Raw genomic sequence first — 16,699 nt, 5'->3', positions numbered from 1 at the left:
GTTGAATTGCTAAGAAAGCACCCCTCTCACAACCACGTGTGTATCACTGTTGTGCTCAGTCCCTGCACGAAGCTATTTATTATATAGGCTTAACAAACGCAGGAGAATAAGATGCACAATTTTAAATGTTTCTGTTCAGGTTGTAATATTGTGTGTAATGCTGCGTAATATATTTCCATTCGCCTTGAACCTTTATGCTGTACGTTAGCGCAAATGACAACAGTCTTTAAATACTTTAATTTTGATAAAATGATTCAACGACCTTTGTGTATTCTATTAAAAGTAGATGGAATTGTAGTGACCTTATAAAAAAAAATTGATGATTTTTTGCATACAGCGGATTTGATTAACTAATTTATCATACGTGTAGGATACATTAAGAAGCTAGCAACATCTTAAATTTATGCAGTGGCCATTCTGAGTCAAAATGGAAACGACATTCCTACACGTTATGCCATTGAAATCTGGAACACTGCCTGAAAAGTCAATGGTTTAAGGGAAGTTAAGCCTTTCCTATTGATATATGTTGGGTAAAGTTCTGAAGATGCATATAACTCAGGTTAGTTAAAATATTAGCAAGTCAGTGTTTGCAATCTACTTGAAAAGAAGAATGGTCTATGAAATCTTAAAAGCTTTCTCCTATTCTCCTTTGTAATAGAAAACACGAATCTTCAGTTGAATTGAAATGCTGAGAGAACAAATAATTATAAATTACACAAAAGTGCCAAGACAACAAAGCATCAACTAACTTATGATTATGATACAACGTGTAACTTACTGCCGGAAATCCATTCAATTTGGTTGATTTCTTTTTTAAAGAAAGCTCGTGGCTGTAAGTTATCTGCTGTAAAGCTGAATAATCCAGTTGTATTTCAATTGCATCGTATTTTAATCGAATTGAAATCGCCAATTTGAATGCTATGAATGCGGGTAGAAATTAAACATGTTTAGTCAATAGTTATTGTGAAGTATTAACGGAAATTGATTTTTTAGGTTGATATTATTCTCTGTATCTTAATGTTTCTTTTCAAGAGCTTTTGCACCATTTGTGGTTCTCAGGGACTGCATGAAATGAAATGTTGTTGCAAATTGGTCGGCCGTTGAAAGCAGCCAGTGTGAGGCCAGCCTGAAAACTGGAGACAAGGAAGCAACGGATTACATTAAAAATGAAATATTTAATAACGCCAAAAAATCTTTAGACTGTCTGCCTTATTTATCATCTTAAGTGATGCCAAAGAAATTGATATGTGTAATGGACTAGATCAGACACATTCAAAAAATGTTTTAAAAAGTTAGACGAGACCCAAACTATTTCTTGTTTTCAAGACGAATGTAAAGTGTCTTTGTTGTTTTTCAACAAATCAAACTACTCGAAGTTAAGCAAAACACAATTTATTTAAGCACCGTAGTTAAACGAGAGTCATAGTGCGCTACCAAACTGGTCCATGCCAACCAAAATGTCCATCCAAGCTAACCCTATTTCCCTGAACATGTCCCGTTTCCTTCTAAACTTTATTTATCCATGAATTTGTAGAAATGCCTTTTAAATGTTGTTGATTTACTCACCTCAACTACTGGAAACTCATTCCACATGTGCACCACCCTCATATCAAAACGCTGCCCCTCATATCAAAACGCTTCCTTTTATTCTTTCCTCTCTAACCTTCAGCTGATGCCCTCTAGTCGTCCATTCCTCAACCGTGGGAAAAAAAGACTGTGTGTATTCATCTATGCATGCCCCCCATGATCGTATACACTTGTATAAGATCCCCTCAGTCTCCTACTTTCTGAAGAAAAAAGTTCAACCTCTCCAGATAACTCAGACCCTTGAGTCCTGGCAACAGCCTTGTAAATTCCTTCTGCACTCTTTCCCTTTTAATAACATCTTTCCTACAGCAAGACGACCAAATTTTGGACACAACATTCCAAGTGCGGCCTCATCAAAGGTGTGTACAACTGCAACATACCTTCCCAACTTCTATAGTCAGTGCTCTGACAGATAAAGACCAGTGTGCTAAAAGCCTTCTTCATCGCCCTGTATACTTGTGACTCCACTTGCAAAGAACTGTGCTCCTGAACTCCAAGGTTCCACTTCATTTCATAAGGCCCTAACATTCACCATGAAACTCTTACCTTGATTGACTTTCCAGAATGCAAATATGGAAAGCGAAATTTAGAATACCTGAACAGATTGGAAGCTTAAAAGAATAATAGATGTAGTTACTATTCCTACGTAACTGTTCGAATATAGTAACATCCCATAAGCATAAACCTTTGCAAAATGGAAAATTCAGATATGGAATCTCACTTACAGTTCTCCAATCAAGGCGGAAAAGAAACTTCAAGAGGAGATTCATAAATAACAGCCAAGAGACATTCCTGAATCTTCCAGCTCTTTTGATACCCCAATATCTTCGGGTGTTACTGGGAAGAAAGCTAGCCCAGGCATCTGGACCTGTGAGAGCTGGTCACACCTATTCAGAATGCCAAATAATAACCAAAGGCTATCTACTGAAGAGGTCTTCAGCAACCACTTTTGTATTTCTGCCTACCATCTCTCTTCAAAACGAAAAAAGGACAAAATAACCTCTTAAAGTGATTGCATCGTCATACCTCCTCCTTCAGAAAAACAGAACCATCAATAGATAAATTTGATTTCATTTATAAAACCGTTAGTCTTGCTCTATACCACAATAACATAAATATATATGAATTCAAAACATGCAAACATTTACCCCTACACTCTATTTCAGTCTGTTTACTCTCACCATCACATCATCAAAGCCGCAGCAACACATCGGCAATTGCATTTTCTCATTCTGCCATGTGTAAATTGAATGCCTGCAGGAATAAACTCAATCTAAACAGTCTGGAAGGTTTGTTCTTAAATTTCTCCAAAAACTTTAATGAGTTAAGATCAGCATATACATTTGTCTCAGATACATTGCTGGCAATATAAATGTTGAAATGTTGCAACGCTAAAAGCAAGCTGAAGGTTTTCTTCTCAATCGTGGAATATGTCTATTGATGAGCATTCAACTTGGTTGAAAAATACCCAATAGGTCTTTCCATCCTCTCGCCATCTTCTTGTGAGAATACAGCACGGACACCTATCATTCACATCGAGAGCCAGCTTGAATGGTTTTACGTAATTTGGTGTGGCTGACACTGGGTTAGTGGTTAACACAGCTTTCAGACTGTGAAATATCTTCTCAAAGTCTGCCGTCCAGTGCAAGTTTCTGCACTTCTTCAGTAAGTCAATCAATGGAACAACCACACTACTAATTTTGGTATGAATTTTCAATGAACCACATTCAATCCCAGGAATTTTAGTACTGCCCTCTTCATTGATAGTATGGGAAACTCCTCAATAATCTTTTATTTTTCACATTCCATGCGGCCGACTGTCCATGTACAACAACATGGCCCAAGGAAATGACATAGTCGTTTGTGAAGACAAGCTAAGTTAGGTTTGTCACTAAGCTTGCCTCCTGAAGTCAACCGAATATTGCTGATAGATGCTGCAAATACTACTTTCATGTGCGATTAAAGTCACCCGGTCGTCGATGTACTCCATATAATTGAGTAATCCACAAGTGACCGTCTTGATTAGCCTTTGAAATGTGATTGGCGCACTTAATACCAGTTTGACAGGGGAAATTCGGTGTCAGGAAAGCCGAAATTCTTTTCATTCTTTCGAATAAAAGTACCTGCCAGCATCATCCTAGTAAATCCAACTTAAAAATAATATATGTCGCTCGTCCCACCTTCTCAAAACTGTCTTTCAAATGCGGAATAGGATATTGATCAGACTTTGTAACTGCATTGACTTTACTATCGTCCAAGATCTTTGGAGGCCATCGGATTTTGCCACCATTACTATTGGTGATCTCGCTTATGTGTCTTTGAGCATGAGTTCAAACATTTTTGAACCTGTGCCACCTTTAGACGATAAAGTATATAATGATGTTGCTTAATTGGAACATCATTTCCTATAATTAGATCATACATAGTACTTTCCAGCTTATTCCTACGTATCTCCTGTTCTGATATATTAACTCTTTCAGGTCCAATCAAGTTTTCTCTGGGAGGTAATTCAATAATTTATTCCAAAGTTGAGACCTGCATGAGCTATCAGCACCACATCCTTTTTAAAGCCATCCGGTAACACAACTTGGTGAACTTGTGCCCGTTTCTCATCAGCCTGAAGATGTGATAATCTTCATTTACTCATAACGACGTCATTTTTAGGATAGGAACATTTCTAGGATGCACTCAGACACTCAATCTTTATATGTTTTTTGATGGAACTGTTTCAGTTTTTCATTTCTCTATTACAAGTCAGTTATTTTCCCTGAACTAAAAATATCCATTTTGTCCTCCAACTATTCTCGCTTTTTCCTCAACCATTCGATAGATATGGTTTCTGATAATTGTACTTGCACTTCCTTATCATTATTCTTTGATTTCGCTCCCGCTCAACGAACATCTTTGTGCCCTTGTTATCAAATGGTCAGAAAAAGTCCCAGGGTATACTTCCTGTCATATCTCAGTTGCTGGATTTTCAATTGGCTTTTCCACCACAATAGGCAGCAGTCTCACCTGTGATTCAGCTATATCAGCACCAAAGATAAATTGTACTCCTAGAGCCGAGAATTCTTACAGTAATTCTTTCTTCACATTTCACCTGAAACTCCAACCTTACTTTATATTGGAGCAATTCTCGTCTCACTTTGAATTCCACACATTACCACTTTTTCTGGGTAAGTCCTTCTGAATTACATATCTCGATCATCTCTCAATATCAAAGATTGATGTGCTCCCGTATTTCTTTAAAGTTCAATTTCATTAGCTGCTCAATCTGGCTTATGCATGTAAGCCTCACCCTTGCAATTAACTGCATTTTCTTCTCAATCAATCCCAGACAAGTTTTACATTCTCGTTAAGCTTTTTAGCTTCAGCTGTGGTTTCCTTCACCACTTCAAAAATAAAATCCCTGGGTTATCCAATTTCCCCACATTCGTCCTCCAAGTGCTTTTTCTAAACCACCAAAACTCTGACTTCATTTTGCCTTACTTTATTTCAATAATAATACCTGAGTTAAGTTAACTTCTCTTTTCCTCACATGGACTTCCATTTTACCCTGTGATAACTTATCTTTATTACCTTCAAAGAAATGCCCTGATACCTTACCAAGTGACGGTTTCCCTTTTCTACTTCTCATAGATTGAAATTGATGTCAGAGTCAAACTTTGATTTCTAAGCCAACTTATAATCATCGGCAATTTCAGCTGTGAATGTTGTAAACTTAACTTTGTGCTCCTCTACATGAGTTATTACTGCTTCAGGAAGTGAATTTTTGAACTCCTCAAAGATAATCAACTCCTCAAAGATAATCTAAGAGCGTTAAACTTTGTGAACTATTATCAATGCCCCGATGCACCTATCCAAATTTTTGTTTGAATCTTTCGAGCACAATGTCCATTAGATCAGGACCCATGGTTAGATTCCTGAAACTTTATCCGTAGAATTCTGGCTCTAGCCAATATGCACTTAAGGCTGATTTCTTCACATCTTCATTGTCTCCAGATACATCCTCTGGCAGTGATGCAAATACCTCACTAGCTCTACCTCTCAATGTTTTTTAGTTCAACAAAACCCACATGATGACTGACCACTTCATTTGTTTAATCAATTTACTAAATGAAATGAAAAAAAAGCATCTACGTCCTGCTCTTCGAATTCAGGCAATGCTTGTGCATGTTTAAACCCCACCAGGCAAAACTGAGGACTGCAGAGGCTGGAGAGCAGAGTCGAGAGTGTGTTGCTGGGAAAGCACAGCAGGTCAGGCAGCATCCGAAGAGCAGGAGAATCGAAGTTCCAGGCATAAGCCCATCTTCAGGAATGAGGCTTGTGGGCCATGTGCTGAGAGATAAAAGGGAGTAGGGTGGGGTTGGAGGGAAGGTAGCTGAGAAACAGATAGGTGGATGAAGGTGAGGGAGAATGTGATAGGAATGGCGGGAGTGGGAGTGATGCAGGTCAGGAGGGTGGAAGCTTGGGACAGGGCTAATGTGAGGGAGGGAAATGAGGAAGCTGTTGAAATCCACACTTACCCAGTGTGTTTGCAGTGTCCCAAGGCGAAATATGAGGCGTTCTTCCTCCTGGCGTCGGGTGGTAATGGTTCAGTGGTGGAGGAGGCCCAGAATCTGCATTTTCTTGACGGACTGAGGGGGGATTTGAAGTGTTCAGACATGGGGTGTTAGAGTTGGTGGGTGCGGGTGTCCCAGAGATGTTCTCTGAAACGACCCACAATAAGGCATCCTGTCTCCCCGATGTAGAGGAAACCACATGGGATTCAATGGATGGAGTAGAAGACATTGGTTGAAGTACATATTGACACATGCGTCTGATTGTAGTAATATTTTTTGGTGATATCGTATCGATTGTTTAAATTACAATTCAAAAAAAGTAAAGCATATTACCTGGGATCATGGTATCTTAGTGATGGTCAGTTTTATTGACCCGGCCCTTGGTGTGTCAGGAATTACACTCCACAGAATTTCAACCCTCAGCCTTGTCTCAACAATAAATGCAGATGCACTCATAAAATGTTTAACAATTAATTTAACACGATCCATAATATCCACTATCAAGGTTTGAAGATGAGATAATTATTTGGAATAATTGATTCGTTCATTTCTGAATGGATGCTTCCATTTCAATACAGCCTGATATAATGATATTTTTCTTCATAAAGAATGAAGAACTGAAGAAAGGAAACCGTTGGCTCTTAAAATCCATGACACTAATTCAATCGTTTTCGTTTCATCTTCTATGTTCTTGGATGATTTCCGAACCACATTGCTCGACTATGTGGATGTGCAAGGTAGTCGGATGCATGGATTACTAGTGGTTGCCAATTCCCCTCAATCCACTGACAAACCTGACGTCCAAGTATACAGCTTTTCATGGTCCCCTAAACACAGAGATTTGCTGTACACAAAATTCTGACCATTACCATATATCACGAGGTAATTGGAGTTGGACAATAAAAGCTGTTAGTGTGAATGCTAGTCACCTCGAAGGAATGAATTTGGACTCACTCTGGTAGTTATTATGGTCAATAAGCATCGAAAGTAAATTAACGAGACTCTGAACACATGGTGCTTGATTAAAATTGATTTATTTGAATTTAGTTGCTCAAGGAACATCATTTCTGCAGCGGATACAAGTATGCCATTGGTGCACTCATTGGAATGAAATGAATTAAACTGCATTCCGATAATACGTGTTAGATTTAGGCAAAACATAAATGGATGACATGAAACAGATAAGAACAATTACATTTGGCATCTCCGTGTTTTCTGAGAATAAAGGCAATAACGAAATAAGAATGCAACACTAAAAATGAAGATAAAGAGATGTTTAAAGGCTGTCGATGACAGTATTATATTTCTATAAGTAGGGGAACAGAGAGCAAGTTTCTACTGGTTTGGACACTTCATTTTCTGGGTAAATCACAGGAGCTACAGTCTTGCCAATAAAGTTAATTGAACGACTCAGAAATACACATGGAAATAGAGTGAAGGTACTGAGCAAACAGGTGCTTTGTAATGTCAAAGATGGCACAAGTAGTTGAATAGTCCATTCATGTAAAGAGTAAATACCTGACCCATTCAAAATCAAAATTATTGTCTCGGACGTTTTGGAGTTAAATAAGCAAAAGAAAAATTTATAATTTAAATGTTGGCTGTGATGTCATACACTATCTGGTGCAGGTTTGTCTTTGCTTTGTCTTTGCTAATAGAGATACAATGAACGATTTTATAATATGTTGAAAAACGTTCATCATGTAACTTGCTTTGGTGCAACCATGACCTCACAACAAGATTCTGAGGAATTCATAATCATGGTTTGAAACAAGAAATATTATTTGCAACACTTTTTCACATATAAGTTTGGTTACTTGGAGCAATAGCAGTATACAGTTTCCATTGCATTTCTCTAAGAACGTCAAATCCTGAGACTGTGTCAAGATGGAATCAAAATGAATGTTAATCATATATCGTCATACAGTCATACAACAAGTAAACATACCTATTAGGACCAACCACTCTATGCCGGTCATTGCCTCAAACTAACCTATTACCACCTGTGTGCGCTTGGACCCTATCCCTACAACTTTTTAGAAAATTCATGTACATATCCAAATGTCTTTTAAACATTGTAACTGTACCCATATCTGGACTTCCTCTGGAATTCAATTCCACATGCGAACAACTCTCTGTTTGGAAAACTTGCTCTCAAGCCTTTATTAATCTCTCGCCTCTCATCTTAATGAGTACTACACCTAGCCATCTAATACCACATCCTAGGGAACAGACACCTGCCATTCACCGGATCTATACCACTCATAATTTTGTAAAACTCTATAAGGTCACGCCTCAAACTCTTACAGTCCAGTAGACAAACAAATCCCAAAGCACAGAGATTAAGAGCAGGGAGATTATGCTGATATCGTATAAAATGTTGGCTGGACCACAGCCGCAGCACTGTGTGGAGTTATGAAATCCACGTTACAGGAGGCATGTTCAGTGTTCTTTGGGTTCTGCGTATAGCACTATTCTCAAACATTTTATTAATTACATTCAGCATTAATCATCTCCATGTTCAGCAATTGAAAGTCCTGAACAGAAGAAATCATGTGCTCACGCAATAAGGTTATTAATAACAACAGCGACAAAATGAATGTTTATAATTTTAGAATTGTTTCCAAACATTTCGATTGCAATTATTTGGATAATGTATGACACCTTTCTTTCTATAGCAGTTACTGGACCTCCTACGAAATAAATGGGCTGTTATCTTTCCAATGTTATTGGGAATCAGTTATATCCCTGGCTTCAAGTCCACTAGATCTGGTGGGCAATTTTCTATGTTTACTAATCTCAAAGACACCGTGAGCATATCTCCAGAAAGTGAGTGACATAAGATGTAAATACACTTTTTCAAGATATTGCTGACAGTCCACAACTTTAAAAAATTGTCTTCAGTTTATTTTAATTGATGAAGTGTGATTTCCTCAGTTTGTACAACTTATGTGGATGTTCATTAAAATCAACATGTAACAAAGAAAAAGTGAATGCAAGCGCTAAAGGTTGAAAACGTCCAAATAGTTTTCATAGCTTAGTTGTGACGACAGAGAAACACAAGCTGAAGTGATGGCATGGAGCAGCCGAGACGGTTGAGAGGGAAAGTTAATTCAACGCCATTTGCGATCAGCATCTGACGGAGTTTCATTCACAACTTGCGACAAAACAAGAAGTAACAGTCTTCAGTAGTTTTTGTCAGTTAATCTGCAGGGGAAAAACCCAACAATTACCAAAATAAGATGGAGAAAAACATCGCATATTCAAAATAACACACGCAAAAATGTTTCTTATAGTTACGAAATCAGGAGATCTGATCTATGGTCTGGAAATGACTGACAACAGCCCATGCTTGGTTCAGTTCCCACTGGTTAGGTATTTCTTCAAACATACAAAGTAAAATTAATCATTTGGATTTGGCAGAAAGATGAATGGATCCTTGAATCAAGTTTTACGAAAATGTTATGTTAAGAATCGCAATATGTAATGTTCATGATGTACAGAACCTCTCTGGTAAGTTAACAGACTAAGGGAGCAGAAATAAAATAAAAGTAGATGAAGACAAGAATGGGCAAATGTAAAGTCGTTTACAGTTGATGAAAACAGATCAGATTTGACTTCTAAACGTCCAGCAAAGTATAAATTGTCTATGTTAAATGAATCGAATTAATTTTCACTCTGCATCATCATCCTGCAATTGAACTGTCAGTTAAAATTGCTTCAGTGAAAACTTTGGTTTCAATTGACAGAGTGATTGCTGGTTTCAGCGGTGGCCGTGGAAAACATGCTTCACTGATTAGTTTAAGCAAAGAAATGTAGCAGCATACCCGGCACCATATAACGCAGTCATGATAATGCAGACGTTACTCTAAGAAACGTTAGGCCCAGCAATGTATAAAATATGCAATAAAGTCGTTACATATCAAATTTCCAAAGTTAGAGCTGGAAATACTCGCAGAACCTGTTTTGAATATTCTACGAAAGCTGACAGAATGAACTGAAGCCTACTGATGTCTGTCTGAGACTACTTAACACAAAGGAGATTGATATTAAAATTACAATAAGGCTCTTTTATACTCCTTGAATATTTGAACAAAAAAAATCTGTGAAGCATCTGCTGCACTGTATTCGAAATCTGGTTTTGATCTATTTGTCGAGAGTACAGCTGGAATGCAGGAATGCCTTATTCCTCAGACAAAACAGTTACATCACCCAAAGAAACAAATGAACGGTATATGCTGTAAGTCAGATGCAATAAACAGAAATGCCTGGAAAAACGCAGCAGGTCTGGCAACATCTGTGGAGAGAAAGCAGACTTAACATTTTCAATGCAGTGACCCTTCCTCAGAACTTCTAATTTTGTTTGTTCCTGACGACTGGCATATTGGTTTCTGATTCAAAACTGAGCGTGAGTATAAATAAGGAGGCATTCTGTTATAGTTGCACGAATCTCCTAATTTTGTGTTGTTTGAGAGACCACACAGTTAGAAAGACACATTGGTTTGTAATTTGTGCATCACGCAGAATCACCTGAATGATGCTATGCCTGAAAGGCTGAAATGTATGAAAGCTGTGTGCAGTGATGACGCTAAAGTTCTACCAAAGATGAACTAGTCAGCGTGGCTTAAATTAACTGGTCGAGAAATGTAGCGAAATAGATAACCCATGAGATGCAGGAAACTGATATTTTTAGATGGTATCTCCATCTTCAATATCTGATGATAATGATAACGATGATCACAGATTATGAGGGATAGCATAATTAGCGCTAACCCATTAGGAAACAACGTGGTGAAGAATTTTCTCATGTAATGAAATTGGAGTCATTGCACTGGCCTTCTCAAAATTTTGTAGATATTGTGGGCCAATTTATTTTATATTGTATTCTGGCAAATGTACAACCCTGGCAAAATTGACATGGACATATTGTTCCTCAGATGAGATGATTATTGGATAACCATTTTCTGTCCCAGTGATGAAAGTGATTAGTGTCTCGAAATTATCTTCTTCTAAGTAGTGTGTATTGTAAATTCACAAGGAGCTCTTATAATCAACTTTACTTGTTTTGTGCAGGTGTAAAACTATTGAAATCGTATTTAAGATTCCTTGAAACAATTTCCTCCTACCAATTGTGTTTTATGGTTTCATGACTTCTCTTTGCTTTCTTCTGCTTAAAATAACGCTCAAGCACATTTATCCAACTATAAGCGTGAGTTTCCTATGGTGCTCCATTTTCTTCCCACAATCCAAAGATGCACAGGTCAGGTTAATTGGCAATACGAAATTGCCCATAGTGTTAGGTGCGTTAGTCAGGAGTAATTAAAGGGTAGGAGAATGGGTCTGAGTGGATTTCTCTTTGGAGGGTCGGTGTGGACTTGTTGGGCCAAATGGCCTGTTTCCATACTGTGGGGAATCTAATCTTGCATTTACTGCTCCAAAGATTTTACCGTTCACCACTCATGTAGAAAATATCCATTCTTAGATATTAATCATTTTTACTGAAACTAACTGTCCTCTTTCACTGTGGTGCAGTGCCCTATTCGCAACTTTTTCACGGAATCTGCAATTTATGGCCTCGTTTACATCTATGTCAATGATAAATTCGCTCTGTAAGTTCACTGAGTTATAGACTGAGGTTTTGTCCAATTGTTCTTTCTTCAATGTTATGTTCATCATTTCGCAGTTCGCCATAAAGCAACCAATCAGAAGTGGACCAGTCAATTCACTGAGTTGTACTGCACCAGAGGTTATGCAGACCTAATAATCGCCAAATCCAAATGCCTGAGTTTTCGCCGTGACCCTTGATTCATTTAGAGTCAGAGAGTTATACATCTCAGAAAAAGACCCGGCTGTGCAACTCATTCATGCGCCCCAGACATCCCAATCTGACCTTACTCCATTTGTCAGCATTTGGCCTATATTTCTCTCAAATCTTCCTATGCATATATCCATCCAGATGCCATATAAATAATGCAACTGTACCCGCCTGAACCATAGAGTCAAAGAGTCACAGAGACGTAGAGCACGGAAACAGACCATTTGGTCCAACTTGTCCATGCCGACCAGATATCCCAACCCAATCCAGTCCCACCTGCCAGCATCCGGCTCATGTCCCTCCAAACCCTTCCTATTCATATACCCACCCAGATGCCTTTTAAATTTTACAATTGTACTAGCCTCCACCACTTCCGCTAGCAGCTCATTCCATACAGATACCATCCTCTGAATGAAAAAGTTGTCCCATAGGTCTTTTTCATATCTTTCCCCTCTCACTCTACACCTATGCCTATTAGTTCTGGAACCCCCCAGGGAAGAGATTTTGTATATTCATCCTATCCATGCCCCTCATGATTTCATAAACCTCCATAAAGTCACGCATCAGCCTCTGATGCGCCAGGGAAAACAGTCCCAGCCCATTCAACCTCTCCCTCTAACTCAAATCCTCTAAACCTGGCAACATCCTTTTAAATATTTTTGGTACCCTTTTGAGTTTCACAACATCTTTCCGAGAGGAAGAAGGCCAGAATTGCAAGCATATTCCAAAAGTAGCCTAACCAATGCCCCGTACAGCTGCAACATGACCTCCCAACTCCTGTACACAATACACTGACCAATAAAGGAAAACAGCTAATTCCATTCACACAGCAGACTCTGCTTAATAAACTTCCTCATAGGGTGTTTTTTAATTCGTTCCCCTTTCACGGAAAACATGTGACCTTTATTTTTGAATCCTTCACCTTGGGAAAGAAACCGTGGCTGTTCGTCATGCCAATTCCCATTTGATATGAACCATTAGAAGGTTATGTTTAGGAAAAGGAAAAACCACCCCGTATACCTCATGTCCCGACAACATGTTTGTTAACCTTTTCTGAACCCTCTAATATTTTAAAAAAACGTATTTCCTATAGAAGGGTGACCAGAATTATACGCAGTACTCCAAAAGTGGCCTCACTAATGTCCTGTTCAACTGCAATATAACAACCCAACTCCTGTACTACAATGAATGTAAATATTCCAATGGTCTTCTTGACAACCTTGTCTACCCGTGACTCCACTTTCAATGAATTATACAGCTGTACTCACAGGTCCTTTTGTTTGGTAACTATCCCAAGGGCCCTACCATTTCCTGTGTAGCTCCTGCCCTCGTTTACATTACCGACATGCAACACCTCACACATATTTACATTAAACTCCACTCGTTAGTCTGTTCAAGGTCCCGTCATTTTCTGACTTAACCTTCTTCACTGTCGAAGACAACACCTATTTTGGTGTCATCTGTAAACTTAGTTACTACAGCTCGTATATTTACATCCAAATCATCTATGTCAATGTCAAAAATCAGTGGGTCCATGCACTGATACTTGTGTCACATCTCTTGGCACAGAACTACAGTCCAAAAAAACATCTCTCCACCACCAAACTCTATCTCAGTCTAGAATAAATTTAGTGATACAGCCTCAACAGTCTCTCTGGGGTAAATAACTTCATAGATTTTCTATACTTTGAAAGAAGAGACTCATCCTCCTTTTAAATATGCACATAACGTATTGTAATATTATGGTTTTTGATTCTAGCGTATCCTTGTCTTTGAGGATGGATGCATAGTGTGGTCGAACTATGTACATGAGACTGAAGGCTGCTGTCAAGTGGGATCACTTCTGGATCCTTTATTGTTCATCATATTTAAACGACCGAGATGAGAATGCATGGGGGACAAAGTGTTAACCTCGGAAGGAATAACAAGACAACGGATAACTCAATGAATGACAGGACGCCAGAAAGCTGAGAACAGTAGAAGAGATGTTGGGGTGCTTATCTGCAGATCCCTGAATGTGGCAAAACAGTTTAATACATTAATAAGGCACTCTGGACACTTGCCTTTATCAGGATAGATTTTACAGATTGTAAGAGTAGGGCAGTAATGCAAGAGCTATAGAAATCTTTGGTTAGGCCACAGCTAGAGTACTGTGTGCAGTTCTGAAAGCCACACTATAGGAAGGATGTGGTTGCACTGCAGGGACTACCGAGGAGCTTTGCCAGAGCTGAAGCATTCTAGATACGAATAGAGGCAGTATGGTCCTTGGTTGTTTTCTTTATGATAGAGAAAAAAATTAAGAGACCTGATTACAGTGCATTTGAATATGAGCGGCATGGATAGAGTAGATAGGAAGCTTCTGTTTCCCTTAGTGAAGGGTCCATACCGAAATAACGCCATAATTGGAAAATGAAGTACATGCATGTTGAAGGGAATTTGAGGAAATGTGTGTTCAGCCAGGCGATAGTGTGAATGCACTGCCTGAAAGTGAAGTTGAAGCGTGAATCTTAATATGTAAGTGAATGAGCACTTCAAGTATCAAAACATTCATCTCAAATGGTGGAAAGTGGGGTTATACTATATGGTTTGGCGCAGAGTCGATAGGTCGAAGTTTCATTTCCATTTGATTATGATTTTATGACTCTTCCTACAGGGCAAACCATCTTTCTGGATCTACCCTACCAGGTCCTGCATGATTCTTGTATATTAGAGATAAGTTGACCTCTTATTCTTAGGTGTAAACGTGCGAATGCTTTCCACAGTCTTCATTGTGATCCACGGCCAATTACTCCTTAATCAATGCTTTCCTCAGTCCTTCACAATGATGCAGGATTATGTGGGGAAAAAAATCTTTGTGAGCATCGTTTTTTAACCTTTATACCTTTGTAGACTCAGCATATTTCACCGCTTCTGGTTTGTAACCAATATGAATGAAGGAACTCTTCGTTTTTCTGTTTTCTTTTATAAGAAAATCTACAAATTAAGCATTATTTTATTGCTGACACTGTTTGGTTCCCAAGTGCCATGTTATTTCACATTTTAATGCATTACCCGGCTCAATGATTATATTTAGGAAGCTTTTCAAGATAAGAATGAATTACTTAGCGACAATAAAAGAAGCCCAAAGCCATCCTTTTGCATAGGAGTAACTATTCCTCAGGAAACAATGTGCATCATTATGTGCTGCTCAGCGACACCTCAGTTATGAATGCTCTGGTCTCACACAACGTCACAATGCGATTGAAATGCGTTATTACCTTATGGACGGTTACAAATATGTTGTACATCATACTGAGAATAAACAGGATAACGAAAGCCATGATGGCTAATGAGTTGTTGGCATCTTCACCGACTTTTTCTTGATCGTCTTTTTCAATGCCATTGTCTTCTGGATGTTCCATTATTTCGGGGATGCCTGTAATCAATGGATACAATTTGTTATAAAATTAGTCACGTCGGCAAAGAAAGTCTCTAGAAAGTTTCTGTAATACCACAGAACTGGCACGTGGGATGTGACACATTTATCATTGGACTAAGTGAAGTTGAAAATGGAATTGTTGCTGTATCATGGGATTTTTAAAATACTGTAGATCACATAGTTTTGAGAACAGGCAAAAGAGGGCAGAGAAAAATCAGCACATCTAATTCAGAGGAAGTCATGCTTATAAAATTGATTAGATGTTTTTGAAACTGCGATCATATGTGTGGATGAGGACAGTTTAGTTGACTAAGTTTATGTGTATTTTAGCAATACTTCTAATACGGTCCTATATGGGAGACTGATTTATAATGTTAAGAAACAAGGAATTCAGGGAAACTTGGCGAGATTAATCAGAAACTGACTTCGTAATAGGGCACAGAGGGTAGTGGTAGACGGCTGTTTGAGGTGACTGGAATCGGAAGTCCTATGGTGTGCCACAAAAGAAAAAAAAATTTGTAATAGGACCTTATGGTTTGTTATTTATGTAAATGTAGAAGTGAAAATGTGGAGCGAATGTTAAGCATTTGCAGATGACACCAGGATTGGTAGAGCAGTTAATAATTATGAAAGTGGTTGTAGGTTACAGGAAAATATGTATGGGTTGGTCAGATGTGCAGACCAGTAGCAGACGGTAGTTAACCATGATAAGTTTCTTCTTTAGAAGAAGAAACAAGATAAGGGAGCATTTAATGAATGACAGGACGTTGAACTGCTATTTACCTCTGTTAAATTATGGCCTCATTTCTGTAATTAATGCACATTTCTCCACCTGAGCGTTAATTGTATCCAAGGTGATTCATATTATTTCCAAAACAGTTTCAGGAACGAACATGCATTGACATTTTTGAAGTTACCTAGATTATTGATCAGTCATATAGTGCTCAAGTATATGAATGAAATCTTGCAGCGCACTATGAACGCACTGAAAGACACCATTCAGTCCCCTGTATCTAGCCTGTGTCAAGTCTAATGCTAGTTGCCAGTGCTTGATGAGTAGTCTTGCAGTTACGGCAACTCAGGTGCCCATACAGAATGAATATGTGTAACTTGATGCTTTCTGTCTGCACTATCAAACCAGGATGCAAACCCCATACAGCCGAAGACCGTTTTATTTACCTCATGTCCCGTGTAGTCTTCAAAGATTGCCCTCTTGTTAAATGATGGTCACATATCAGTTTTCTAATGGTAGAATGCGACTCTAGCAGCATTATTTTACTTAACGCCGTATTATCTACATTAATGCAATTCCCCCTG

The sequence above is a fragment of the Chiloscyllium punctatum genome, chromosome 36 (genome assembly GCF_047496795.1).
Source record: "Chiloscyllium punctatum isolate Juve2018m chromosome 36, sChiPun1.3, whole genome shotgun sequence".
Taxonomy (NCBI): Eukaryota; Metazoa; Chordata; class Chondrichthyes; order Orectolobiformes; family Hemiscylliidae; genus Chiloscyllium; species Chiloscyllium punctatum.
This window is presented reverse-complemented; position numbering follows the sequence as displayed.